The sequence below is a fragment of the Varroa jacobsoni genome, unplaced genomic scaffold, assembly GCF_002532875.2.
Source record: "Varroa jacobsoni isolate VJ856 unplaced genomic scaffold, vjacob_1.0 scaffold_805, whole genome shotgun sequence".
Lineage (NCBI taxonomy): Eukaryota > Metazoa > Arthropoda > Arachnida > Mesostigmata > Varroidae > Varroa > Varroa jacobsoni.
Window position 1 is genome coordinate 70307 of NW_019213707.1, and position 27219 is coordinate 97525.

The 27219-nt window shown below is 41.4% G+C and overlaps 1 long non-coding RNA gene across 1 annotated transcript; it reads right to left on the minus strand.

Moving 5' to 3' along the window:
- Window positions 1-13988: 13988 nt before the first annotated feature.
- LOC111263968 (uncharacterized) lies at window positions 13989-21647 on the minus strand. The gene is made up of 2 exons (XR_002682554.2): window positions 16592-21647; window positions 13989-15511 (listed from the first exon to the last, which is right to left on the minus strand). It is a non-coding gene; the product is annotated as an uncharacterized LOC111263968 (long non-coding RNA).
- Between the last annotated feature and the right edge of the window lie 5572 nt (window positions 21648-27219).

Genomic DNA, 27219 nt, shown 5'->3' on the forward strand with positions numbered 1-27219 from the left:
TATTCTGGTCTAGCAAGGGTTAAATATGATGATGCTTCTAATCACAAAGTCGTTGCTCATATACTAACGTAAAGCAAAAAAGCTCAAAGTAGTTTCTGGAATCCTATTGACGGCTACTGGAAAGATGGAGCGACTATGGGCACATCAACTTTATATTTCTGTGCAAACGCATTCTTTCTCACATTGGCCACACACCAGCCGTTCGACAGCCCTGTTGCACATTTGCCCTATGCTGAACAGTGTTTTGTTTCGGATTCAGGTTTCAGGACGCTTCAGGCAACAAAAAGTGCACCGTCGACATCCACTTTTGTTTGCCGTTTGTCAGATCTAAAGAAAACTGCTTAAGCAGCTGAGTACATATTTATGATGAGCACTTCGCAACAGAGAGGACCGCTTGAATGTGGATTGATGGTTTCAAAGTAGAGTCCGATTCGTCCAAGTCGGCCATCCAGCGTTAATGGAAATCTTCGATGGAAAAGACCTTTTCCATTGGCCAAAAACTTCATCGACTTTTCACTGCCTTCTGATATGTTGTCCGTCACTGAAAAATAAAGGATATAGAATAACAGATTTTTACGTAGAATTGTTATGGGTGATGAGCGGCGGTGTTGTGCGTTGGTATGGAGCAGCGGAAGGAACGAGCATCTTCCAAAGGTCTGCCCCAGCTAAGCCAGCTCTGAAAACAAACATTATACTTTTCGTGTGCATGGAAAATCCTTGCACAGTAAAAAAAAAAAATGCCTAAGAAGGGAAGACAGGACATTACCTTATTAAAGGAATTTCTAGAAAAGTCTGCAGGCACGTTCAATGGCCCCTTCTCCAGATATGCGTACACAATGGTTTTCGAACAGCCTCTTATAACGATTAAAAGTTAACAAGGGGGACCTTAGTAAAGTGATCGTAACACTTGTTCAAAATAAACAGAATCTCTGAAGATGTTTCTATGTTTGTGATCGGAGATCATTGTTATTATTAGTGCTACATATTGTGAAAACATAAGCAACTTCTGTTACTCACCATGCCTTTGTCCCGCTGCTTTCCAGACTTTTCCTTTTAAAAGCAATGTGCAGTTCAGTTCTGCCAGCCACTTTTTGCGGCAGCCCCTATCTGTGTAGCAGAGGGGGAGTAGTGGTAAAATTCTGTGCTACTGTTAGTACTGTCCCTGCATTTAGAAAAAAGTCCTTTTTCGTGATTAGAGTTGGATGTCTCTTGCTCCGAGAGATGCGAGTGGGATTTCCGTTTCCGTCTGTCACGGCCCCAAGTTCCACTCAGCCACGCGAGGCACGAAGCAACGAAGGAGAGAAGGTCTGGCTGGCCAGGCAGCCGTCGCCACAGAGCAGGACGCGCGGGGCTGGCAGGACGACACTGGTGAAGTGACGCAGGGGCTAACGACAGCTGTAGCTCTAGCCGCAACAAATGAAAAAGAGGAAGAAGGACGCTTTCACTGAGTAATCCGCTGGTCGGTTCTCCTCGTACATTATGTGACATATAGCAGCAGCAGCAGCAATAGTAACAATAGTCAACAATGCAAACGGCGTAAAGCGCCAACGAGGACTCTTTGTTGGACGCGTCGGCAGCCGCCCGGCCAAGGATAAGATGCCCAGCACAACGACCTTCTCTTAGGACAGCTAGCCAAGAACTAGAAGAGGAAGACAAGTTTACGTCGGGGTTCTAGAGTCCGCCGTAATACCTAAGGCACTGCCCACTGCTACTGCAGCACCATTAACAAGAATAGTACTTGCATTAGCAAAAGCAGCAACAGCCGTAAGTATTGGTGATAATGGCGATGAAATCCCCGCGCCCCTTGCTGCCGGGTGCACTGATTATTTCCCATATTACTGTGGTCGCGTGTAGGGCAAAAAGCGGAAAGGTCGAGAGGTGCCCATGGTGTTAGCACTAACACAACACTGTGCAATTTTCCTTATGCCATAACAATCGACTAAATCAAGTTACGAGTAATATTTCCTAATTCGGACGATATTACTACTATTAAGAAAATAAGTGCCAAGTGACATCTTAAACGCACGAGATGAATAGAGAGTTCTAAGCCAAGTTTTAAATCTCTACATTGTGTAGTTTCGCTATTGTTTCTCATTTCGTTTCGATTTTATATAAGATTAATATTAAAATTGTTATTTTAGGCTTTCCAGAGGTGGTGAAATCTGTTTTTTACCAGCTTTCGAGGCAACGTTACTGGGAGAGTTTCGTTGTCAAAATGTTCTGTTGCATATATATATATATATATATACATATGCTTTGTGGAATCCGCCTACAGATGGAGGCAACAGATCTCTAGGAAAGTTCATCACATGGTTTTTCTTCCCAGAGTTGCCTTTTGCATTCACAACAAGTGCACTGTCTTTGCCAATAATATGACCCTAGTAGGAAAAATTTTGAAACGTTAGTTGAAAGTTCCAAAGCTCTAGTTAGCCCACTGCCGCAGTTATCTTAGTTTTAAGATTTCGTAACACTCGTTGTGTATATCGCGAGGTCGCACTCTTATTTCCTCACGAGTTACGACCGTGAATACCAATATGTGTTATTAAATATATAAAATACTGAGGGTTGTCGAAACGAAGTTCAAAAGCGAGCGAACAAATGAATAGCGGCCTGCTCACATTATCTCCGCCCGTGAAGCTAAAAAAACCAACTTTCCATTCGCGGTAAGGCGCCAATATTGCTGTCCCACACATTTAACGTTACATTAAAAGCCATATTTTTCCTCTTGCTCTCTCAAGTCAAGAAACTCTTTTTGTCACCGTCTATCCATAAACGACTATAATGACAAAACCTTTCCTTCGACAAGGGCTAATTGACCCGACACAACGACGAAGCGTTTCGATGTAGATGAAGCGTGTCGGAATCAGGCCCGAGCCACTTCAGCTATAGCTTTCTAGCGGAAAGTCAGTCTCAGTTATAGCTGAGCTGCGAATTGTATACGAAAGCTTGCTTGCAGCGCCCAACTCGTCGTTAGCTTGATTAATGGTCGACTGCCATTTTGCCATGGCGGTCGTTCTCTATTTTATTATCTATATCGACATTTTCCGAGACGAAGGTTCAAAGGCTGCGACCAGTACGCCACCACTACCGTCTCCTGAACGACCTGCTAATAATAAAGATTGTATATAGGGCACTATTATCACCTGGATGTTTTCCCATTTTTATGTGCCACAAAGGATTCTCGTTGTGGAAAAGAAAAGAGAGAATGTGAAGCCTTCACCAAGATCTGTTGAACGCATCAATCACAAGCCCGGTCAATGTAAATAGAATTCTAATTTTTTTTTCCAACATTTTTAGTTATTCTCTGATGTGAACGAACCCTCGGAATCACCTTTCATTAGGTATCGTATTAAAGACCAGCCTTCATTAGGAGTCTTGCTGAACTCAGCGTTCCTCCAAAAAATTTCCGCTAACCTTTAAACAGTTCTAAACCCTAACATCAAGTCCATATGCGCTCACCCACTTATTCTTCTTTGACGCTTTCTCCTGATTGTCAATATTTGTTCATGTTTATCTTGCCAATGCTGAGACTTGATCCAGCGTAGCAGTATGCTTCTTAGTCATAGTTAGCACGGCAATGGACACAAGAGGATGCGCACCAGCTTCACAGATTACATCGTCTCTAACAATAATACTACTAAAACTAATTAAACAAATGTTATCATAGATTCAGTCGCCCCTTGGCCAGTAAAAACGTGTTGTCCTGTTGAAAACCGTACCCGACCTTTTGAGACAACTACTATGTGTCGGTCAGTAAAATGACATGGAATGATTAAATTGATTTAGATTTTGTCAGTATTTAGCTCAGCGCGTTAGGCAAAGGAAAAATAGCGTTCTATATCTACGGCATCTAGTCGTCCCTGATAAGTATACGTAATTACATTCGGTGCATAAAATACTCATATCTCTAATATACTGATATTTACAATACAGGCTTCCTGTGATTGTTAGGCTATCAACTGTCCGTTTATCCTTGGCAGCCTGTCCATGTTCTCACCGATCCTTTGATCAACTTCTGTTAGGTGGATATACACAGGGTCGAGACTTGGCTGTTAGAAGGGGCAGCAGCCGAACGCCTGGTGATAGTGTCTTCCATTGGTTTTTTTTACTTGCTTCTATAAAAACGAATCCGTTCAGCAATGACAGGGGCCTGTGGCTCGTTCGGTCTTCATGAAAATGCCTTCATAGGTGCTGAGTTGTTATGTGACGCAGCGCGTTATGGGCTTGATGTTGTTTCATTCCAGCATAAGCTGAATACTCCGGTCGTGCGAAACGCTGACTCGAATGATTCAGCTTAATTACTATTACTGTTATCTTTCTATCAAGATGTAAATTGCATCTCGTACAAGAGGACGCTATATAAAAAGGGAACGGCAGTAAACGATATACCGTAATGAAAAAGCATTCCACACACTCACACACACACACAAGCCGCCGACGTATATGAAAGCCACTATTGTTCTCGTTTACTACCTCATGAGGATTGGTGTTGCTGTTTTAGCAGGTCCTCTTCTGACTTAATGTGCTCATGATATTAGTTAAGCAGTTCTATAGCATGAATGTATGGATAGACAAAAAGCCAAAGCTGAATACTTGTAAACATTAACGATAACGTTTGTTCTATCTAAAAATGCTGACGTAGCTACGCGTCCTGCAAGTCGTATGCGTGGAGAAACGACGAAAATGAACGCCATTACACGTTGAAAACGAGCACAGTCGAGGACAATACGCGCCGTGACGCATAATAGTTGGGCCTTTGTTATCGCAGTGCGTTGCACAGTGTGGAATTGGCTATTTTTAGCCGTCAAAAATCTCAGCACTCGGTAGTCCACTTTGACAGTTGGGCGCAATGCGACCCCCAAGCGACCGAAGGATTCGGCTGATGGTCTATGAAAAATCAGTACGTGCTTTGATCTGGGGCCGAGTCCATTCGTGCTCCATCGTTCCGCTAAGGAAAGGGACTGAATAACTGAGAATTGAAAAACCGAACCTCTTGATCGGCCGTGGGTGTAGCGGGTCGTTCAGAAAAAATCTTGTCCGAGTTCTAACTGAACTACATATCTGAATGAGAATTGAATTCACTGAAATTGACTTTCAATCGTCACCTTTAACATATCATCAACATATAGGAACGTATACAAGACAACGGTTCGACTGAAAAATAGCCATTTCCCATAAACCCATCTTATTTGAGTCATAGCTTTTGAGCTTCTTGGCTACTTCAAGGCTCACTAAGACTGTTTCTGATAAGAAAGTCGTTTGCTTTACGCTGCCGGAAGGAAAAAAATAGGATAATAATAATAAGGAAAAAAAAAAGAAACATTTAATATACAATCTGTTCGTTTGTCGGTCGTACCTTCCAATGGAGCCGCAGCTTCTTGCAGGTGTTCTACCTCACTTTGGTGCTCAGCTACTTGTTTTAGCAAAACTGGTTTACTCCTACCATGGTTTTTGACTCCCGTCAATATCGTATGACGTGTGTTGGTGGACTTAATTTAGAATGAAAACTAATCTTCCTAACCAATACAACAAATTAACGGAATCTGGTTACCTTTGATTAGGCATCAAATGAAAAAAGGTGCAGGCATGGGGCACCTATGCTTGTCTCAGTTTTTAAAAAATAAAAGCAAATTCTTGTGTAGGATACACCCATTAATTGAAAAGGTATATTGCCTAAAATAAGACTGATCTCTGTGAAAAACATGTTGAGATCAGCTATCGAAAGCTCAGCGATATCCTTTTTTCTTATATATATGTATATATATATAAGTTTTCTCTTATTTGGTAATACAATACCAAGCTATCGCTTGAACTACATTTTCCTGGAGTTCACACCGGAGCTCTTTTCTAAACAGGTATAAAGTATATTTATTTCTCTATTATAAAACGTTTTCTTTGTATGCGCCTAAACAGAGTCAGCATAAGTAAAATACAGACGACGTCTTGAATGAAAACATTTGGGAAAGAAGTTGAACTTCTACAACATCGATTCTGTTCATCTATAACTCTTATGACAGCGTCTTATTTCAGAGCGTTGGGTGCCTATCAAGCATCTGGGGACGGAGAGGAAACCAGTCTAGTCAAAACGTAAATACGCAGACGTAACGTTTACGATGGTGTTGCGTGACGCGGTGGATGATGCTATGTGCATGATTGTAAAACGTTACTACCACATCGTCCCCTATCCCTGCATTTATACGGCTACTACCAGTAGCATTACTCTGACTGGAAACTATACTGCCGCCCAAACGGACGCCGATGCTGGCTACTGTCGGTCCTCGTACCATACCCCGTGCAGCTTCCAAACACACATATGGTACAGTTTACATATCTCTTCAATACGCGTCAAAATGCACCGTGTGTCGTAGCGAGCCTTACTGCACAAGCTTTTTCGAAATCTGTATACCCTTCAACGTACGAGGGGTCCCTGGTAGTGTAAATAATAGAAATCACTTCATGTAGTACTTCGTCAATATATAATATACGTGTAACGAAGCAGAGTAAACCTTATTTTGGTTATTTTAACCTCTTTTGAGTCAGCATCGCATACGCCTACTGACAGGTTCATAAAAAGAGCATTGCTTAGAATTGCCCCAAATAGTAAATTGCTACGAGCGCATGAGAAACGGAAATATCTGCTGCGATTTATTTTTCATTATTCTATTTTCCTCTGTTCTTTCTGTTTATCTACTGCAAGTCGTTGGTAAATATTGCGTTATTGTAATATTAACATTTTATACATTGTAACTTAATGGTCATTAATCTGTAATTCCGTTTGTTATATATTTGTCCCACAAGCATCGTCGTGCATCTTCCTTTATTTTTCTAGTGAACGATCGAGGCCAAGAACTTTTTTCTTCTGACTATTCAAACAAGTTTTCTTGTTCTCACACTCCGAACTCTATCACCGAAAGCACCAGTGGTAACTCCTTTTAGACGAATCTTACGATGAGGCGGTGAAATTGACCCGTAACCGATCAGTACGTATGTAGATGGGATATTAACTTTAGTTTCATGCGGCCACTCCGTCATCTCGTTTCGTTCTCCGCTCTTGTTCCCACCTTCTGCATGTCCGAACTTTCTTTGCTTTAGGACCTTCATAGCTGGAGCAGAAGACAGAAGGCCTGCAACGGCCAGTGCGGGCCGAACGAGATCCCTGCATCGCTTCTCTGTTACCGTTCGCTGGTCTATTCGTCCAACAGCCGGCGTCAAGGCAGCCATCCTTAAATCCCTCAAATTGAACCACTGATCCCCTGAGGACAGACGGCGAACCCTTAACAACGCTAAAAGAGGACGGGCTAGAGAATACTACTCTAAACAGGCCGCTAAGAACTTGGGCCGTCCAGACAGCTAGCGGTTCGCCGCACGTAAACATATATTTTGTTGTTACTTTCGACATACAGAGCACGCTGTAGAGGAAACATTGGATACAAACTTAGCTAGCCAGATATACTTGTTTAGATATTGAACTGACTACATTCCTTTTTACGAACGTAAAGTAAGCCTGCACGCATCCCTGAAGAATTGCAGATCTGCTGTTCCAACAGAACGCGCACGTTTGAATGGCTACGGTGTAGCTTCCAAGCACACGAAACCACGAAGGACCTTGAAGTGCTATGTGGGCCTGTGTTTAAGTAGGCGCTAGATGATGTAATGCCACACCCATGGGAGCACGAAGTAAACGTGGCAACGCTGGCAGTTCTACTATGAATGACTTTGTGGAATAGGACTGAAGTTTGTTTATAGAATAAAGCCTAAAACTTGCTTATTATATTTCATGCTAGCAGCATGTATTATTTGCTTAATCTATGGAAACTGGTTGATGCATGTTAGATTAATGTACATATTACTACTATGTTCCTCGTTGCTCAAGTCTGGGAAGTTAAGCAGCTTTTTTGAAGGTCGTATAAGGATGCTAAATAAAACCCGTTATAAACATAATGCACAAAAAGTACAAGTCTCCGATTGCATATGTTCGCTTCCAAATTGACTGTGTAGTGTGTAATTTGTAAATAGGGCTATGACCCTTCAGAGAAATGGACAGATGATATGTTAAGCAGAATTTTCCTAACCAATCGTTTTCGTTATAGGCTTATCTATTTTCCAGTATTTACGGTACAGCCGTACAGCCACTCAGGCTGAAGGCTACGCTCGTCCTTAACCATATAATTCGACTAACCAGGCAGTGTCACATTGTCTTTAGTGACGTTTTACGATTCAAACTGGACAACAGGAACAAATTTCACAAACACCCTTTAGGTAATTATAAATTCTGCGTTCCTTTCAACACTTCATATTGTTCGGCCGATCTTTCTGGAGTTCGGAAAATCGAAAACTCTGATAACTTTCGAACTTATACATAATTTGTATTTGAAATTTGCTCAATATTTATATAAAGCGCTTAGCTGTCTGCTACTGATAAACTGACTGAGTATTGCTTAAGAATAATGAGTTTAGGCTCTAAAATCAAATCTTAGTGATTAGATTTGTTCTTCAATGGAAAAGGATGGTAGAGTCCCTTACCGCGGCAACGCATGGCACTGCCAGTGTAGATCCAACCTCGGTATTCTCCAAATTAAAGTTCATGTAATTTTTATTATTTACATACATTGAAGAAGTGACATAGCGTGTCCTACCCTTGATTCTCTTTGAACGGGCTATCGATAACGACATTAGGCGTGGTAATGCAGCCGAAAGTTAAGAAATATGCTGGCCACTGGTTGAAATGTGCAAAGAATAAGCGAAATGCCGTCATTGTACATTATTTAGTGATACCTTTACATTGGAAAAGAATCGGAAAGTTGGGGCTATTTGTCACAACAGGTATGCACCGGATCAAAGCGCAGAGCAACAAGCTCAACATAGAAAACCGGTTGGGCACCATTTTCGGAATTTGAGAGAAGATTGTCCATTACTCAACCCTTCTGGCCTTAACGAAGTCCTACCGGGATTAAAGCATGCCTTTTTATCCGAAATCCGACGATCTACGTTATTGCGGGTCTTTAGAAAAATCCCACATAGAATAAAAATTCGAAAATGAATCAAAATTACTTAAGAAACACTTTGGATACACCTGGGGGCTTGATACAAAAATGACTGGCCATTTTAGAGAGCAAAATATCAGTTGCCATTTGGATCGTCCAGATGGACCTTAAAACTTTGTCTTTTTCAAACTTTTTGAGCCCTTTGAACTTTTGGCCGTCCTAAAGCTTTACATTTTTGGGGCTCTTAGATTGCTATTAGTCTAAAATTCGAATCCATTAGAATTTTACTAAGTTTACGTGTACATAAAAACCGCCTTATGCAGGACTATTATTGAAAAGTTACTTTGCGGATTATGGGAAGATTATTCTAATTGGCGGCGTAGATTCTGAAAATCGTGACGAAATAATCTCAGAAATCGCACTTCTAGCAAATGCCAAAAATGTGTGTTTTTATTTAGATACAGTAACTATAAGACAAATTATAGATAAAAATATTATTATACGGACCCGTTAAATTTATTTTAATAAGCAAGCACAACTAGCAAGATTATATAGTGTATAATTTAAAACACTTGTTATATTTCGTTAAACAAAATAAGATAATCACTTGAATACACACAGTCATTTCTTGTTTTTTCAGCATTACGACTCCCTGCCCTCAGTTAGCGTAAGTCAATTCGACTGGTCGTTCCGGAAATTCCACATTTTGCTGCATGTATCTACATGTGTTTCTCCATGTTGCATCGTGTTATTTAGAACAGGCGGCAAACTGGAGATTTACGCAGAGTCGCGTGCTATGCACAACCACTCAGCAGGAAAAAGGGCGAATAACTGAGGACCGGGAAGTTTGTCCTAGTTTCCTGCCCCCTACATCTTTCTGGTTAATGGACATTATGGCTCACTAAATCCCCACACAGGCCGCGAGCGCATATCTCACCCAGTGAGCGCTAAAATCTAGGACATATCGGGAGAGCCTGCAGACCGACCGAAGTAACGGCGAACCGCAGCTCGTGGATAAAGCGAAGTGTGTATATATATAACATATTGTATGGGTTTTGTATCTGGCTTCCGACCGTTACTTGGACTTGGGCAACGAAAGCTTCGTTTTGAGAGTTACAGGGTGAAGGTCTGCGAGGATTGGTATACGGACGTATGCGACACAGACTTCGAGAGAGAACGAGCACCCGAAAACGGCCGACAGAAGCACACATAAGGTATTTACGAGTAAATGCCTTCCAGCCGATTAACTTAAGCTTCATGTGCCTATACTGCTGGTGAAAAATACAATGCTTGCTACGTGGGATTTCTCTCAGTTCTGCCCTTGCTTCTAGACCGGCAAAGCTAAGATAGTGAGACAAAGGATACTGCGGGCTAGCCAGTGATGCACTGATCTAGCTTTGGCTAAATGCCGTTGTTTCTATCGCGCTTACGTAATACTAATTTTGGTTTCCAATCTGTACGAGTCTCTGCTGGTGCACTGAGCAAGAGGCCGACTTCGCAGACTTCCATAAAGATTACACAGACACACGGGCTGTAGTTGCTTGTCGCATTATTTGCGGAACAACGAAAGATTATAGGAGTCGGATGCTCCGGATAATAATATACTGTTCAGCGCAGAATTATAATGTACGGCCCTATTCAATATGACTGGGATCATTATAGCGTCTGCTGCGTGCCAAGACGATCAGTCCCATACTGCGTATTTTCTTGTGCAGGTTTTTGCACCGCTCACTTAATGGTTGTTAATTCAATTCTAAAAAGGTTTCTAGGCAAAGTGAGTTGATAAGACTGACTGCCTACTGATCTTTAGCACGAGAGTAATCAAAAGGTACGAAGAACACTTATACAAGGTCGGACTTAAGTGAAGCAAAGAAGACGGCAACCTCTGCATGGCCTATGTGTATATACATATATTTCTGCACCGGCTTAATTACTACTGTCTGCAAGCGTGCATCTACGCATGCACTAGGTTAAGGGTAGTCATCTACCTTCACCTTCCACCGGACGCCGTAGTCCCAAATGGACTGTGTAGTAATTCAGCGACGTGCCGTACACAATTCGGTACGTGTGTGCCTATATTGGCATCGATATTTAAAGGATCGCGTTCAAGCTAAACTACATGTGTATGCATATTTTGTTAGGAGAACGCACGCGAGATTAAGTGAAGATTTTTAATCAAAGCTGAATAGCGCACCGGCATATCAGGTCGACAAGATGTTATGCTTCATTACAAAAGATTCATAGGAAGGTCAAAGGATTCGCGTACCTGCGGCCTGGTTATTTAAAAGGCTCAGTTTACACGAATACTATCAAATCGGACTAAAATTCAAACAAAAATGCGGACGTTAACGAAGGTTCAATGGCAGTGAAAGGCTCTCCTAAGGCCCAGATAAAGGGCTCGTTAAGTTCTTCATAATTATCTCGCATCTGCTGCAATCATCAGTTTGTGGAATTTGTAAAATAATACTTCTGTTGTATGTGCGTTGCAATCAAGTCTTTTCTAAAAATACTCAACACAAAGTCGTTCATAACAGATAATACATAACCAACTGAGTTGAAAATTTTCGCTAGGTACATAGACGAGATATCCTGGAACCTCAATTAAATCATGATTTTTGGAACCGTTTGAATATGGAGCCAGACTCTTTTTTATCAATTCGCCTGATCTACCATTATTTCGTGCGGGTATTGCCCCGGCCCAGAGGAGCCTGACCTCAGATGTTTCGACTCCCTTAAGTTCCCACAGATAATCTTTTCCTGATAGCTGGCTTCTCCGGAAGACAATCGAATCGTGCGCAAATTCAACAACAATGGACTGTACAGCATACAGCAAGTTTGCTTCACTGCTATAAAGTAAGTAGAGGTTCTACGTGGAAAATTCCCAGCGTCTTAATGGGCTTGGTATCGGAGTATTTGACAAAAGATTTTAGAAAACAAACGAGCTTCATACTTGATTTGTACACAAACGTTCTATGTAGTTTAGGTTATTGTTGCACTAACAGTTTAATATATAATTATAATACGCGTTTCATAGATCGATACTGTCTGGAGCCCAGACATTCCGCAGCGCGTTGCAGACTTAATCTCCGGAGGGTAAATAGGCTTGATCTCGAAACAATAACTTTAGGATTAGTTTTCACAATTTTCAGATGGGTAAAACGAATGCCGAAATTAAGGACACAGATTGATCTTTGAAATAAACGGATGCTTATTTTTACAAACAAAAATACGACTGCATCCGTGTAAAGAATTCGTGCTCATGTACGCGACGTACATCATTTCTCTATTAGATAAAACATTAGAAGCAAGCTTTGTTAAATGATATTTGTTTTATTGCGTTTAGAAGGTGTTCGTTCCAAAACTGGCCGCGGGTCTGAATGTACAAATATAAGATAAGACCCAAATTTGAAATGAATATCCTTTCGAGCAGCTATATCTATTTACATGAAAAATAGCCGTTTTTAAAAATAGTATTCAACTAAGTAGCAAAGTATCTTATTTAGTATTAAAGTTGAAAATCTAAGAAATGCCCTATCATCTGTCTTGGGGGTCGTCAACAAACTGTCAATTGCCCTTTGGGTAATATATTTGATATGTGCCTTTACAGTTGAGCAATGCTAAGCAATAGTTCAGGATTGCTATTATTGTATTGCTCTTATTAATATGATGAGGGTAATGTTAAATTTTTTTAGGCAACAAGGTTTCTATTAGTTTTTCTCTGGTAGTCTATAACACTATTGGCTATTCTTATTGTAGAAGTAGGTTTGTGAAACATCGACTACCTACATAGTTTCAGGACGAAAGTTGGCTGGAGCCTTACTCATTTTATCCTGTTCGAATTCGTTAGATAAATATCGTTTTACCCATATGGGAGAGCGTTATAGAAATCAAGGATCTCTTATGTGTTGTTTCACAAACTAAGCTTCTGACCCAAAATATCCGATGCGCGATTATGATTATGCGACAATATAGAGTATGTTTCTATGATAGGGCGCCTAGTGCTTGCTCTCCTTTATTTGTTAACTGTGTATGATAGCAATCTAAATGATAATAACGACAGTGCTGATTTCTGACGGCTTCCTCGTTTGTGGCTTCTCCTCTTTTAGCGAGCTTCTGCCTTTCTTCTGCCAGTATTTTACTCCTGACCTTTTTTTCTTCTTGCTAACTAACTAGTCTTTATAATAAGCTATATGCGATTTTTGGTACTAGGTGTAGTTCAGAAGATGCTGAAATAAACCACCCGGTTACTCAACCAATAAGACATTGTTTTGCTTTAATATAATTTCAACGATCCCTACTATATATATATATGTATATACAGATATATTAAATCCAACACATTAATTAGCCCGTATCAAATTAACATGCGTATTGGTAAACCTTTTTTTTGCCTGTTAGATTCTATGAACGCATGTGATTTAAACGGAGTCGAAAACACGGGGGCACTTTCGGTTAAATCGTTTAGGTGATTCGGTACGGATTAGAAAACGAAGACTAGGCCCTCCGCTAATATTTTTGCTAATAAAAGGTCATTAGCGATTTATTGCATCTTCTAGAGCTCATTACGTTCACTAGGTATTTTGCTAGCAACCGCTTCAAAAATACATCCGCGAATTTTTCTTGGATTGAATAACCCTTGCTCTAATTGTTTATGTGGCAAAAATTTCCCAGCAATGCTCCATTTTTTACAGTACACACATGCTCAGCTAGCTAGACCTCAAAGTTCAGAACTGCATGGCTAACCCGGTCAAGTTTTGCTGGTGCAGCCCCAAGTTAAGTTAAAATCGCGTGAGGTTTTTTTAACTCAAAGCGTACTTTATTCATGACGCTGGTGCACCAAATAGCTCAAGTAATCGTATGTTCAGCACCTAACATTAAGTAGCTTTCTATAGCTAGTAGAGTCACCCAAGAAACGCTTCAAAGATCAGGTCACTTTGAACGTATGAAATCAGTTTACTCTAAATAAAAGAGTAACGAAGTCTATAAGAAGTAGAAATCCGTTGCTAAGTTATGACACTATTAAGTCTTTATATATCGATATAGTGATATGTACATTTTAAGATTGTATTGGGCTGACTTCGCTAAATACACGTCTTGTTTATTTACCGCTACTATTATTTATATAAGATCACTTCGAATGATTGCTTTGGCTTCTCGGGAAAAACCATTGCAATGAAGTCTTAAATTCAAACATACGAATGGTCATGCCGTCATTCAGCGTAGGACGTAGGACGTTCGGCTCACCGATTATGAGAGCTACAATTTCAATTCAAATTTGCACGGTAGATTTTCGTATGTGTCTGCGTCACACAATTTTGTTATGGTAATCTCACCTACGGATTATGAAACAGTCAGTCAATACCATAATACGGACGTCGAGAAATCGATTTGACCGCGTTCGACATGAGCACGATTCCATGTAGATAGAATTAGATTCTGGCCAAGTGGTTCTGAGGAACTTCAAACTTGGAGCTTCATTTCGAGCCATTCAAAGCTGGAGCGGAGACGTGGGATCCCTTCAAAGCAGAACGACTGCTTTAAAGCGAAACTTGGTTGGCCCTTTCGTAGAAGCAGCGCCAGCAAAAGCTGGGAGGCTGGCCAGTTTGTGTCAGCCACACTGTGTTTTGATGCCTAGTGCACTCCTATGATAATTTACTTTTACCGTAACGGGTGAAAGTGACGGCAATAGAAGCCGCTGGACAAGATTTGCAGCGGCTCCGGTACCAGCCTCGAAAAGCAGTTGGTTCCTTCCTGGTTATCTTTGTCCATCTGTATATATCCATCCTGCTTTCCCTTCCCTTCTGACTCAGCAAAAGAGAACATAAGCAGCAGCTCGGTTACCGGCTCGCCCGATATACTGAGTACGCCTGGTACATTTGTACGAAATGCAACGATCAGGGGAATAAGATTAAAGGGAACTCATGGACTGCCGTTGCACTTACAGTGACCCTTGCCTCTACCGTTGTTGTTATTGGTGCAATTCAGCTAGACGGAGCGGATAAGGGATGAGGGGAGCGATGTCGAGGAAGTCGGGAAACGAAACGAACAGAGAGACTTTCTAGGAGCTCATAGGAAGGCAGGGAAAAGGTGAGTGATCACAAGAGAGGAACATGAGCGAAAGTTACAATGCGAGAGAGTGAGAGAGAGATGCTCCTCTCGTTCTCGGCTAAAGAGAGTGGGTAGTCGGCTAGCTGGCTTGACAGCGTTTGCTTGTCCTACAGACAGCACAGCTCAGCACTTGGCTTCGTGCAGCAAGCGGCAACAGTGACGAAGGATGCCCAGCTGGCTAGAAATACATGAAGTGATATACGGGTTGCAGAAAGGGTATCGCTGTGCAGATGAATCCCATTGACGATCATGAGCCGACGATCCGGACGGTCACTCAGATGGCTAGCAGCTAAAGCGGAAGAACCCTCGTATCGGTGAGGCGAAACGCCCGTGGCCATTGCTGTTCGGGAATGGCGGGTATACCGGCTCCTGCCATTGCTGCCGGGCGATAGGACCGGATGACTCCAAAGCTTTTGAATCTAGAAAAACGAAGTGCGGATAAGGGAGTGGTTATCAAACTTGGCAGCTATTGTTATTCGGAGCCGCATTCGACATCAAACATTTTTAGAAGATAGCCCCAGAAATTTGACGGGCCACCCCTCAAGGTGGCATATAGTCGTCACAATATCGTTCAGTTTTTTCTCATTTGATCGAGGATTCTACCCGCTTTTGAACTGTGTAATTGTACGGAAGTTTTCTACAAAACTAAAAGAACTGACCGACCAGCCACACCGCTCTAGCTATGTTCTTAATACTGAAAACTAAGATCTTCTATACCTAACTGCTATCCCGTACCGTAAAGGGGCTATTGTCGCAGTATATGGTCATGTTCGAAATCGCATTTCGTATATAATGACAGGGCAAATAAAACGTGTGTATTAATTGGCAAAATGTGCCACGTCAAGTTTGCTAAACTCGAACCGTGAATATGTGACCTCTCAAGTTATCAAGCATCATCAAGCTAACATTCAAGTTTTTATTGTCGCTACCTGAAATACTTCGGTATGCTTCGAATTTGCTTCCCTTTGAATCGTACATCGAGCTAAGTTTGTTTTTTTTGCAAAATTTCAAATTTTAAGCTGATTTTTACCGATGATGGGTGTTTGCATCGAAGGAGCTTCAAATGATACATGGTTGTATTGTCCTCAAATTCCCATTCCTCTCCGTTTGTCAGAATCTCCCCTTTCTGAAGTTTGCATCCACATGCTTTCAATAACTTGCGTTAATCATGATATCCTTGAAGCTTAGTGTCATGTCGCAAAAACCGCCAATATGTTCATAGCTTCATTTAACATATTTCTAAAAGTAGACAAATACCAGGTGTGTTGAGGGACGGTCATTGGTAAAAACAACTAATAAGAACATATTAATAATAAAAATAATGATGATTTTTTTAGTAACTAGGCTAAAGGGCCAATGATGAGGTTAAAAAAGTTAGGTGGCACACACTAAGATGAATCTACGTTCCGGACGATCCCTCCGGATGTCTTAAAGTCGAAACATCAAACTTGGACTCCTCGCTAGACTAACAGTTAGAAAGGCATGTTTCTCGTGATTACCGTTGGTTGTTTAGGGCAGTTCCGACGCGAGTGGGATTTCCGTTTCTGGGTCCTTATAGCCTCAACCTTCCACAAGCAAAGAGGGACAGCAGCACGAAGAATACGAATGAATGCTGGGTGCGTTTCGATTCAAAAAACTCTACGCAGCAATTAGCCCTATCGAGAGTTTAAGGAAATCAACGGTTTCTTTTGCCGAAACGCCTAACATTTAAAGAAACGAGTACAATTTCTAAAATTCCACCTCTTGATAGAAATAACAAGAGCCACTATATCTGTTATAAATCCTACTTTTTACGCGCCTAAAGGTTGCCTGCGCTGACCAGGCTCTACTGAGATGCGTTTTTTCAACAGGCTCACCAAGTACTTGAATGTAACCAATGCTTTCTCCAATGATAGACACTCGGATCAGTTGAATATCGTTGCGATGAATTGTAAGAAAGTATTCAGATTTTTTAGTGTATATATGTATATAATTGTTTTTTCATGCATCCATCAAAATAACTGCCTATATAGATCGTACTCGTGGTGAAGACAATGCTCGTCTTATTTGATTGGCTTCTTGTATGCAAAATACAAAGCGCCATTGAGATTCATTGTTTTCACTGGTCGAGAAATTAATTTCCAGTGCAAAAGATTTAACGTACATTTAAATATTATTTGGATGTCCGTTGACGGATCAAATGTATCCGACAGCTACACGAATCACTCGAAAGGTCTAAGTATCGATCATGCTAGTATACAACAATCAAGACAGTCGGTATACCGAGCGCAGCTGCTTCATTGACTAACCGAAAAACTCTTCTTCTTAGTTACATATTCAAAGAATGATGTTCCCGTTAGTTTTTAGTAAATATTGTATAGGAGTTTTCAAGTGAGCGCCTAGAAGGAAGATGCCGGATCTTACTACGGGGCAGAGAATTACCTACAACTTCCTATTCAACTTTCTAAGTTAGCCCACTCGATGAGTCTGTGTGTGTTCAAAACAGAAACTATTCAAAAGGATAAATAGAGTTAGAAACAGCCATCGAATTCGCTCGGCCACATCAGAAGTATTTATTTTTGAGAACGATTCGCGAAGAACGCGTAATTAAACTAAAAATACATCAATTTTACTCGTTGCAGCTGAACAATAGTTTAACACAATGTTGTCATTATGTGTACTTAATACGTTTTTGGAAAGCATGCACTCATAAATTAAATACGGACTTTGGCAATGGAGCATCACTACAAGCGCTGGGTTGTCAACGCTAGCTATGCCATAAGTAATCATGGAACAAGCCATGACCGGTTAATACGGTGGTGTGCCATTTACCATCTCTTACCAACGTTACTATTGACTGTTAGCTTAACTACTTTGACGATTCCAAAAGAAATAGTAGTCGCTGGTCGAAAAGCCATACCGCCGACAAAATGATACACCGTTGACCGTTCCCCGACCCAAAGTGGCTTACGTGAATGATAACACAATCGTATGATGTAATTTCCTTTATTCAACGAATTTATAAAGTCTCTTTCAGCTAAAAAGTTGGGAACTTGATAACTATGCATAATCTAATTGTTATCAATTCAACAAATAAACAAACGTAAGGCTATAATTATATTTATATACACACAGTTAAATGAAAAGTATCATTATATATATCTTCGTCACAGTGTAAGATTTGCCAGCGAGTGTAGCTCGGATCATCGTACCGCATAATATTTATTACAAGATTGGCCACGTTTTAAACATGGGCAGTCCTTAGTGGGTGTGTAGAAGCCCGATGTGATACAAAACACGTGATGAAAGTAATCGATCGAAAATTACTTCACCTCAGTGCTGCAAAAGTCAACACTGACTTCTGCGAATTTCTGTTTTTGCTGCCGAGATTTTTCGAGAAGGCCGAAGTTCCTTGGCGAAGGCGATGTGCCTACTTTATGCTGAGTGGTCCAATACCAATGCGCATTTTAATAACGACGCCTGCAGTCGATTTAGTTGCCTGACGTTTTTTACGCCATATCACGTCGAAGTCATACGCTGCTATTGGAACGATTTTGAGATCGAAGAGAGTCGTTGCAGCCGCTGCGTTCTTACATCGTTTACCTGTGTACTAGGCGAAGCCAAGGCCGTCCTACAGCATGAGAAGCCTAGATATGACTATTTATTAACGTATTTTAGGAGCGTGTCCGATATGACAACGCTGTCCCATGTTGCCATTCTACCTTTTCATATGAATTTCATCGCTACCATCTTTGTGAAGGTCACCGTTAAACTGAGCTCTGTAGCTAGCCTGGCGAGGGCTTACTGGAACCTGCTATCTTTAAAGACGGCTGGGCATGCGGGAGTACATTCACAGGGCTTTTAATTAACCGATGTTCTCAAGTTGGTAGCTTAACAGCAAAATTGAAAAACAGGACCTAGATTGTGACCCCATCTCATTACGAATATTTACAGCGCTTGCATTATTTTTCGGACTAGGAATTCGGAAGACTGGCCCAAAATTACTTATTTTCTTTTTGTTATTCCATCCGTCGCTGCAGGTTGTTAAGAACATTCTAGTGAAGCTGTCAGCCACTAAGCTATTGTTCTATGTAGTAGGACAAGCAGCCAACCAAGTACATGTCCCTTGGGCGGTTAATTCTTTACCTCGTAGCCTTTTACTTTTCCAAATATTTATTCCCGTGCTATATGTACGCTTTCGAAATATTGCCTCGAAGGCTATATCTAGAAGTCCAGCAGACGGCTGCATTCTCGCCAGGAGGTTTCGGGCCTTTCTAGCTACGTAGCGAGTATCTTCAAACGACAGCCTATGTCTGCTCGGCGTACCCTGCACTAAATAATGGCAGCGTAGTTCTCGAGGTCGATCGTCACACTTGGCATTGGAATTACTTTGTGGGTATGCTCTAATAGCTTCTCGATGCCTAGTCATTGGGGCACAGATTTTCTTCTTGGAACCAAATAAGGATCCACGTGCGTTTTCAGGCCCGTCGCGATCGGCAGATGTCCACTCTTATAGAATAATATAAACGGGAGTCTGAAGCGACGTGGGAACACCGTGCGAAAATTAACGCTCTTTGTCTCGACATAGCAGACTAAGTGACAGGTTTCGTTTCTTAGGACTCTACCACCCAACTTTCCTCCGGTCAGATACTTTCCGCTCACTTCTCAACACCCCACCTTTGTTGCTCATCTTTCTGTGCTTGCGGTCGTTCTGATGCTCGACCGCTCCAGGAACGGACTGCACGGAAGGTCGGCTAGCAAAAAGTAAAATTAAAATGTGAGCCACGTAGGTGCTTATGGCGCACTAGCTCTTTTAGCCCCACTTGGCAATTCAATGGTAGCCCGCTATCTCGCTGGTTTTCCTTGATTGTTTCCACAGGCAAGAGAAATTGCCGAAGGAAAAGGAAAGGGCCCCAAACGCTATAGGACGCTGGTGAGCAGGATCAATGGAAGCTCCTGCTGGGTTATAAGACTGTAGAAAGGCGCCGAAGGAGGGATCAGTTATACTGGCTGACTATAGATTGGGGATTGTTGGGGGGTGCTTCCCGTACGAACACCAAAGGTAAAACTTGAGAGTTAAGCAAAGAGAAGATGAAGACAAGCAAGGCAGAGTGAAAAAGAAGACATGCACTTTGCGAAGCCTCACGAAAAGCGAAGGACATGGAAGACGGCTCTAGATAACAGCAGCGTTATCAGCAGCTGCAGCAGTCGTAGAAGCTGCTGCGAAGTAACGGACGTCGTCAATGCTGCATTGGTAGACCTGGCAATGCATGTCCATGGTGCAAATAGAAGTGTAGTCGACAAGCAAAGAACGGGGCTAGCGCGAAAAAATATTATGAGACCTTAGACGCAAGGAGAGGGGAGACAATTTAACGCCCGCTGGGGGCATCAAGCAAACATCGCCTTTAGAAGTCCACAGAAAGACAAAGTAGCCACAGGGCGACCAGGGCAAGGATGAGATCGGCTAACACAGCGGTGAAATAACAGGATCGGCGAAGAGACGGACAACGCCATTCTAAAATTGTCGCAACGGCTGACTAATGTTCTCGGCATATACCATACGCAAGGCGCTAGCTAAAGCCTTGCTTGTTCGGACAAAAGCAGTAAGAGTAACCTGCGTCGTTGTCGCTAGACGGCTAAAAATACGAAGAAAAAGAGACTTGGCAGCTTAGCTTTTGAGCTGCTGCGGTTACTGTTGCTGCTGGAAGAATAGGGAGCGCGAATGGGAGAAGGCTAGAGGGAGAAAAAGAAAGACGTAAAGAGGCCATGTTTGCACGCTATATCGCGCTAAGAGTCCAATCGTATGTAACCAGTATGAAGATAAATACCTTCAGAAGAAACCGACATAGAAATATTTACGCGCAGTCAAGAACGACCCAAGGAGGGAGACAGAACGGTACGAGTATGAATGTGTGATGGGATAACGGTCTCGGTTTGTTCTGTGACGATTATATCGCCTCTTTGCTGCGCGTAAGAAGTCAAAATATTGAAGAAACGAGGGCACAATGAGACAGTGCATGTGAAAGTACGCTTGCGCTGTAATTAAGAGTGTTTTGAAAATCGACAGTTGTGTTTGGTGAGAATATATTAAACAATGGTTTCTGATATTTTCACGAAATCGATTCAAAAAATAGACAAAAAAGACGCGATGCCTATCGCAGTTTTAGATGTAAAATTCGACACTGGTCGTCTTTTAAACTTTCCTATTTCAGCTATTTTCGACCATGTCTTGGCTTAAGACATCAGTATACGCATCTGTAGTTTGCATATACGCCTCCCCCCCCCCCCCACAAAAAAAAGTTACAATACATAAATGTAGAATTCCTTCGAACTATAGCTTAGCTGTCCTCCCACGGCCTACGGACCAACGTATACCGAGAAATTACGGAACGTCCCCTTTGCCCCAGGTAGAATGAAACGAAGTTGTATCATATTATTATAGAACAAAAGATTTGACAACTTACAATAAATGATTTATCTACTGTTAGGACTATGGTGGACAAAGGTGCTTATGCCTAAGTTCTTTTGCATAATTATAAGGATTGCTCAAATTCGTTTGCAACGTGTGAAGTTACCGTTTAGAGCTATTTCGTTAATAAAGTTAAGCTCCTCCGCAATTAAAGATGATGCAATTTTTAGTTGGTAATGGCGTCATAGGTATACTAGCACAGCATTTAGAACATCGCCTATTTAAGATTGCCACCTGAAAACTAAACGATAACAAAGATTCTACAAATAAGTGCCTCTGTGTGAAACGCGCTTTCTGACAGATCGCGCTTAATCCTTCATATATCAAGGAATATCGTGCCTTCAACTGGGACCGGAAATCGTCAGTGCCCTAATGCGGCCCACATATTTTGCCGACTGTGTTTGTAGAAATTGAACTACTTACAAGCAGAATTCTATAGCACATAGAAGTGGCTGAAACATATCGTCCATATGCATACGTTCACCAAGTTATACCCTGAACAATGTATTGTCTCAGGGATGAAAGTGAAGCAATACTTCATTTAACTCAGATAATCGTTACGGATATTACCTGTTCGATTGCCCTCTACAGATACAGCAGAAAAAGTTATTGGGCCAAAATACATATATTTCATAAAATAGCAGCAATTTGTCGAAGCTAAAGAAGTTGGGTAGTACAAAATTGGGTTTCATTTTCCAATGGAAAACCCGTTTAAAAACGCTTTGCTGTACGAGTCGGGATCGAAGCGCTGCACATAATACTAATATATATATATATATATATATATATATATATATATATATATCGCATGAATACAGTTCAGTGTATATATTTGATGCCGGCGCTCGCAATCGCAGCAAATCCCTCCAATGTAAATGAATCGCTCAAATCGTCGGACGCGGCCAATTCTGCTTGCGACTGCTATATTTCGCCTCTCGCCTCGGTCAGTTACTTGTATTCACTTGGTCTATCCACCATAAACGACCACTTGTTGAACGTAATGACCTCCCCAGCTGTTACTGACCCCCCGCTGCGCCCCCTCTACATTGCCTGCAGCCGGTATAACGGCGAACCCGTTATACAGGCTAAACGCCTCTTACCGATTAACTTGGATAGACGAACAGCAGTGAACCAGCTACTAAGCAAATAACCCATTCCACTGTAGGAGTGATACGTTGTCCACCTTTGCCTTTGGGAACTTATAAGGTTGCCTCAAAGTAAGGAAACCCTACCATCATCACTCACAACGCTGCTTAGTAGCTAACAGGGCGGCGAGTTCTAACTGACATGACGGCAAGACGAAGAGAACCTTAAAACGAACGCCAGATAATTGCTTTCTTAGTTAGAATCTCATTAAGCCTACGCGTTCTAGCAAACATCGGCAGACGCGTCTCTGTATTCTTGGTCGGCCTTGAGAATTTGAAATATTACGTTTCAAGTGCTTTGACACTGAATAAATGAACCGGTAATCCTTGTAACTGAATTGGTTTCGCATGACCAATTTTGCTGTTTCACAAACTGGATTGCCGCACAGAATGGACCGAGGATACGGCCCCCCATACAGTGGAAGCATGTACGACGTGTTAGGGCGCATTTCGAAAATGCTGTGTTATATTGGTGATGGAATCAAAGTTTTTGTATCTTACATTACTTGATCACGCAAGTGTTGGGGTGAGGGCAAAGCCCTAACTAGGAAGGCCTTAAAGGAAAGGGGTTGCCTGATCAAGATGCATCTAAGAAACATAGAGGACGTCTCAGATGACGTTCTAAGGCCAGGTTAAGAGGATGTACGTGGAGGATATACTCGCGTGCACGCAATGAGCTCGTCTGGTGAGTTGGGGAACCTGACGGTGACATCGGCTTGATGATACGATGGCACTATCCAGTCCCTTCTATCGGCCTTCTAGTTCTGTTAAATAAAGATCTGAACTGATTCGAAGTGAAGCTCCAGAGAGAAATTGCGAATTCATGGGTAGTGGTCTCGCTAAAAACAACGTTAAGCCTCACATTAAACCCCCATAGGGTAAGATCTCATTCTGGTGGCGTCAATCGTACGTAAACCGTATTACCCAACCACTTTTGAAAATCTTTATACTGAAATGTATCCCTCTTTTACAATGAGTCTATGTAAAGGGCTGATCTGAGTACCAATTGAAAGCTCGTAGTGGGCTGAATCGAACTGCCATTACCCCATCTGAATTTAGCTTCCTACTTCGAAAAAAAGGCAAAGGCGATACTAATCATATTTTTTTCCGAACTTACGCCCACTTTTTAGAGCGCCGCTGCCACCACATTGTTTGTGAACAGCTGTGGTGAAAGCTACGTGCATTCGTGTATCTTTTTCTGCCAACTGTTGATAGCCCATGAAATCGCGCACACAAGTGTCTATGCCTATGTTGTAAAGGTAGAGGCGGGTTCGTGGCATTAATCGACGGTCGAAAGCAGTCACTCAGCAACATATCGTGCCTATAGTAACTCCACAGAAGCCACACGTCCCCATTATGCAAATAGGTAAAAATCATACAATACAAGAAAACAAATCTGACGTAAGGATACATTTAGAGTTGACCAGTCAGGCTAACCCTAGTAAATAACTTGTAGCTGTAACCATATCTTTGAAACTTTCCCGTTTCCGTCAATCTGAGTAGCACCTTATGACAACCAAGGTGTCGACATGCAAGTGAACGTGGACAGCGGGATTCGTTACTTAAGTTTAGGAAGATTAAGTTTGTGAAAACTAATTAGTATATCAGTAGATTCGTGTTAAGTTTTTTCAATTATGATTTGCGACAGGAATATCAGCTGATTTTTTCATCGACCTGTAATTAACTATATATATTGAGTAGAGCGAAAACGAATGCCTGCGGTATAATTGTACTCAGACATTTTAAGTTATACTGCCATTAACTTATTAGCGACGGTTTAATTCACGTTCATACGTATTTCAGTAACAGTAATAAGCGTTTTACAATAAAAAAAACATATATATATATATATATATATTGTCGAAAAAGGCTCCAGTTGGATAGTTTATGTCAGTGACAAGATACACAGCAGCAGTGTTTCTAATATGAAATAATGACAAAGATCGCTTTAAATCTTTATGTTTTATACGGACGAACTGGTGATGGTACCAAAGCTTTTAGGTTTATTACATTTCAAAACTTAAAAATTCTTAGCGCAATATTTGTGCCGCTGGTTATCCCGATTCCTAGGTTATTAGGTCTATACTATGAAATTGAAACTAGCTGTAATTTTACTACCAGAGTGTATTTCTATTCCATATGAAAGCATGTACGAACCCTCATTGTTCAGTATAAATCGTCCATATTATTCATTCACCATTCAGTAAAAATCGCGTTTGAAGATATTTTACTTCTTTATTATTACTGAATTAGAAATCCGAGCGAAAACAGGCACTATAGGGAGATTGGGGCAGCGAAAGTTTATTCAAAACAGCTCATGCCTTGTATATCAATCACGCTGATGAGGTGCATGTGGCCCTAATCATAGACTCTAGCAACGTAATTGACCCTCGTCCTAGCTAGCTATCAGGCGTCGCTATAATAGAAAATAGAGGTACCTCATATTTACATCAACACACACGTATGTCTTCATTGAAACACCTATACAACAGGGGAACTTTGCTTAACTCGCGTGGATTGGCGCAGTGCCATTAGAGAAGGAAGCACTGGCCGTGAGCTTCTTTCGCAGCGGCTAGGCGTCCAGCACCATCGGCTATTAGAAAAAAAAAGAAACAGAAAAATATAGGCCAACTTTTTTCGGTGGACGACGAAGAAGTGCACTGGCTGCTGCTTAATGGTGGATTGGCCTCATCTAAACGATATGCAAATGACCTGGCAGAAAAGCAGAGTGCTAAATCTATGTGACAGTAAATTCTGTAGAATTGTAGAGTTTGCGCATCAAGATATTATACACAGAGTTTATTCTATAGAATGAACTCTACTTGAATAGCATGTTATGCTTCAGTAAAGGATTCAGTAAAGAATCCAATAAATAAACAGTCAACCTGCTCTAGGAATACAATTCACTATTGCACTGTAAAAGCCGGAAACAAATTGTAAGGACGAGAATAACCGCTTAGGAAGCTACTGATGTAGATACTGTGTATTTATTAGTCAATAGTCATTTAAGCCGTGGAAAACAACTACGATCTGCCCATATAATGGCCTTAATAATGAAAAGCGTTTCTACGAGCGGAGTTTTTGTCTAGCTTTGCTTCAATCAGATTCTAAATAAATTATTATTTTTTTTCTTCTGATTCGAATCAGTGACGTAGCCCAGCCAACATACGTGCATGAAAGTTATTAGATTTTCATCTATGGGGTTACTTAATGGATTCGTCTAGTCCGAGTCGTAGCAAAAGCTCTTTGTAGAAACAGGTTTATAAATGTTACAATATTTTCATTAAAAATATTATAATTTGTTGAGCTGGTAGCCAAAAGTGATCACGACTTTTTATATGTTTACTTCTTAGCCTCGATAATCGTTGTCCATACTCGTTTTCGGTCTTTTAGCTGGACGTATGAATTTGTTTTGCCAAAAATTTCCGAAAAGACATTTAGCGGATATTGCTTTCGGTATCTTCTTTGCTCTAAATATTTTTGCCGCTTGTGTAGTGCAACGAAGCAGAAACGAAGGTAGTACTGACCCGTAAACACAAAGGTTCACTGAAACTCTTCGAAGACGGTTTTCATTGCTCTGCCGTCTGCGCTCCTTTATGTCCTTATGTCCAGCGGAATGACCGAGTCTTGTGAGGTAAGATTTTTCCAGAAACTAATTTCATTGCCGAAATTAAACTGGGTTACGGAAAGCCGCTGACCAGCGACCTTACTTCCTTGAAATATTTACAAATGGATCCGAATTTCATAATCCTATTGCCGACGAATGACGACAGGTTTCAGATAGAGGTCCTGTTTGGATCTCTGCTTAGGTTTACCACCTGAAGCCAATTACCCCCGATTGATCTTACTTTTTCGCTACATTGGCACAATAGCACAACCTACAGGCTGTTTACCATAATTATCCTGCACAAAACCTCGGCGGCAAACATTGGAGAGCAAGTGCCTTTTAGCAGTCCATTTTGGAATATAGTACACGTTTAAATAGCATGGGCCGCCCAAGAAAAAAGCTGTTGTGCCAATCTAGTAATTGAATTTAGCGTTATAGCGTACGACTATTGTTCAGAGAGTTTTCTATCGTATCGTATAATGCGCGTGCGATAAAAATTTGTGCTTCAATTAGATCTTTATGTACAAATATACTACAGTGTCGTGTCGTTAATGCAAACTGAACGCTTTGTTTTCCAAATGTTTAAGTCAGCGCGTAAAAAATATCTAAACAAGAAACAGTAGTGGCGTAATCGTTCGGCTTTGCAAAAACAGATCTCAGAGATACTGAACGTGACCTACTTTCTATCATAGGCTACCAATAATTTAATTAAAGCTGGACTATGAGTCGTTTGTTGTCCTTTCGGCTCGTTCGCGCTGATGTTCGTCGCGGGCGTGCTCTTTCGTAGCAGACGTCCTCTAATGATTTCAGTTGTCTACCACGAAGCAGCGGAACCGTTTCTTTTTAACAGATGACTAAGAGGTTAGCGGTCGGTGATAACCGTAGCATAACGGTAATTTCCGACCGTTCCACGCGAGCGTGGGGTAG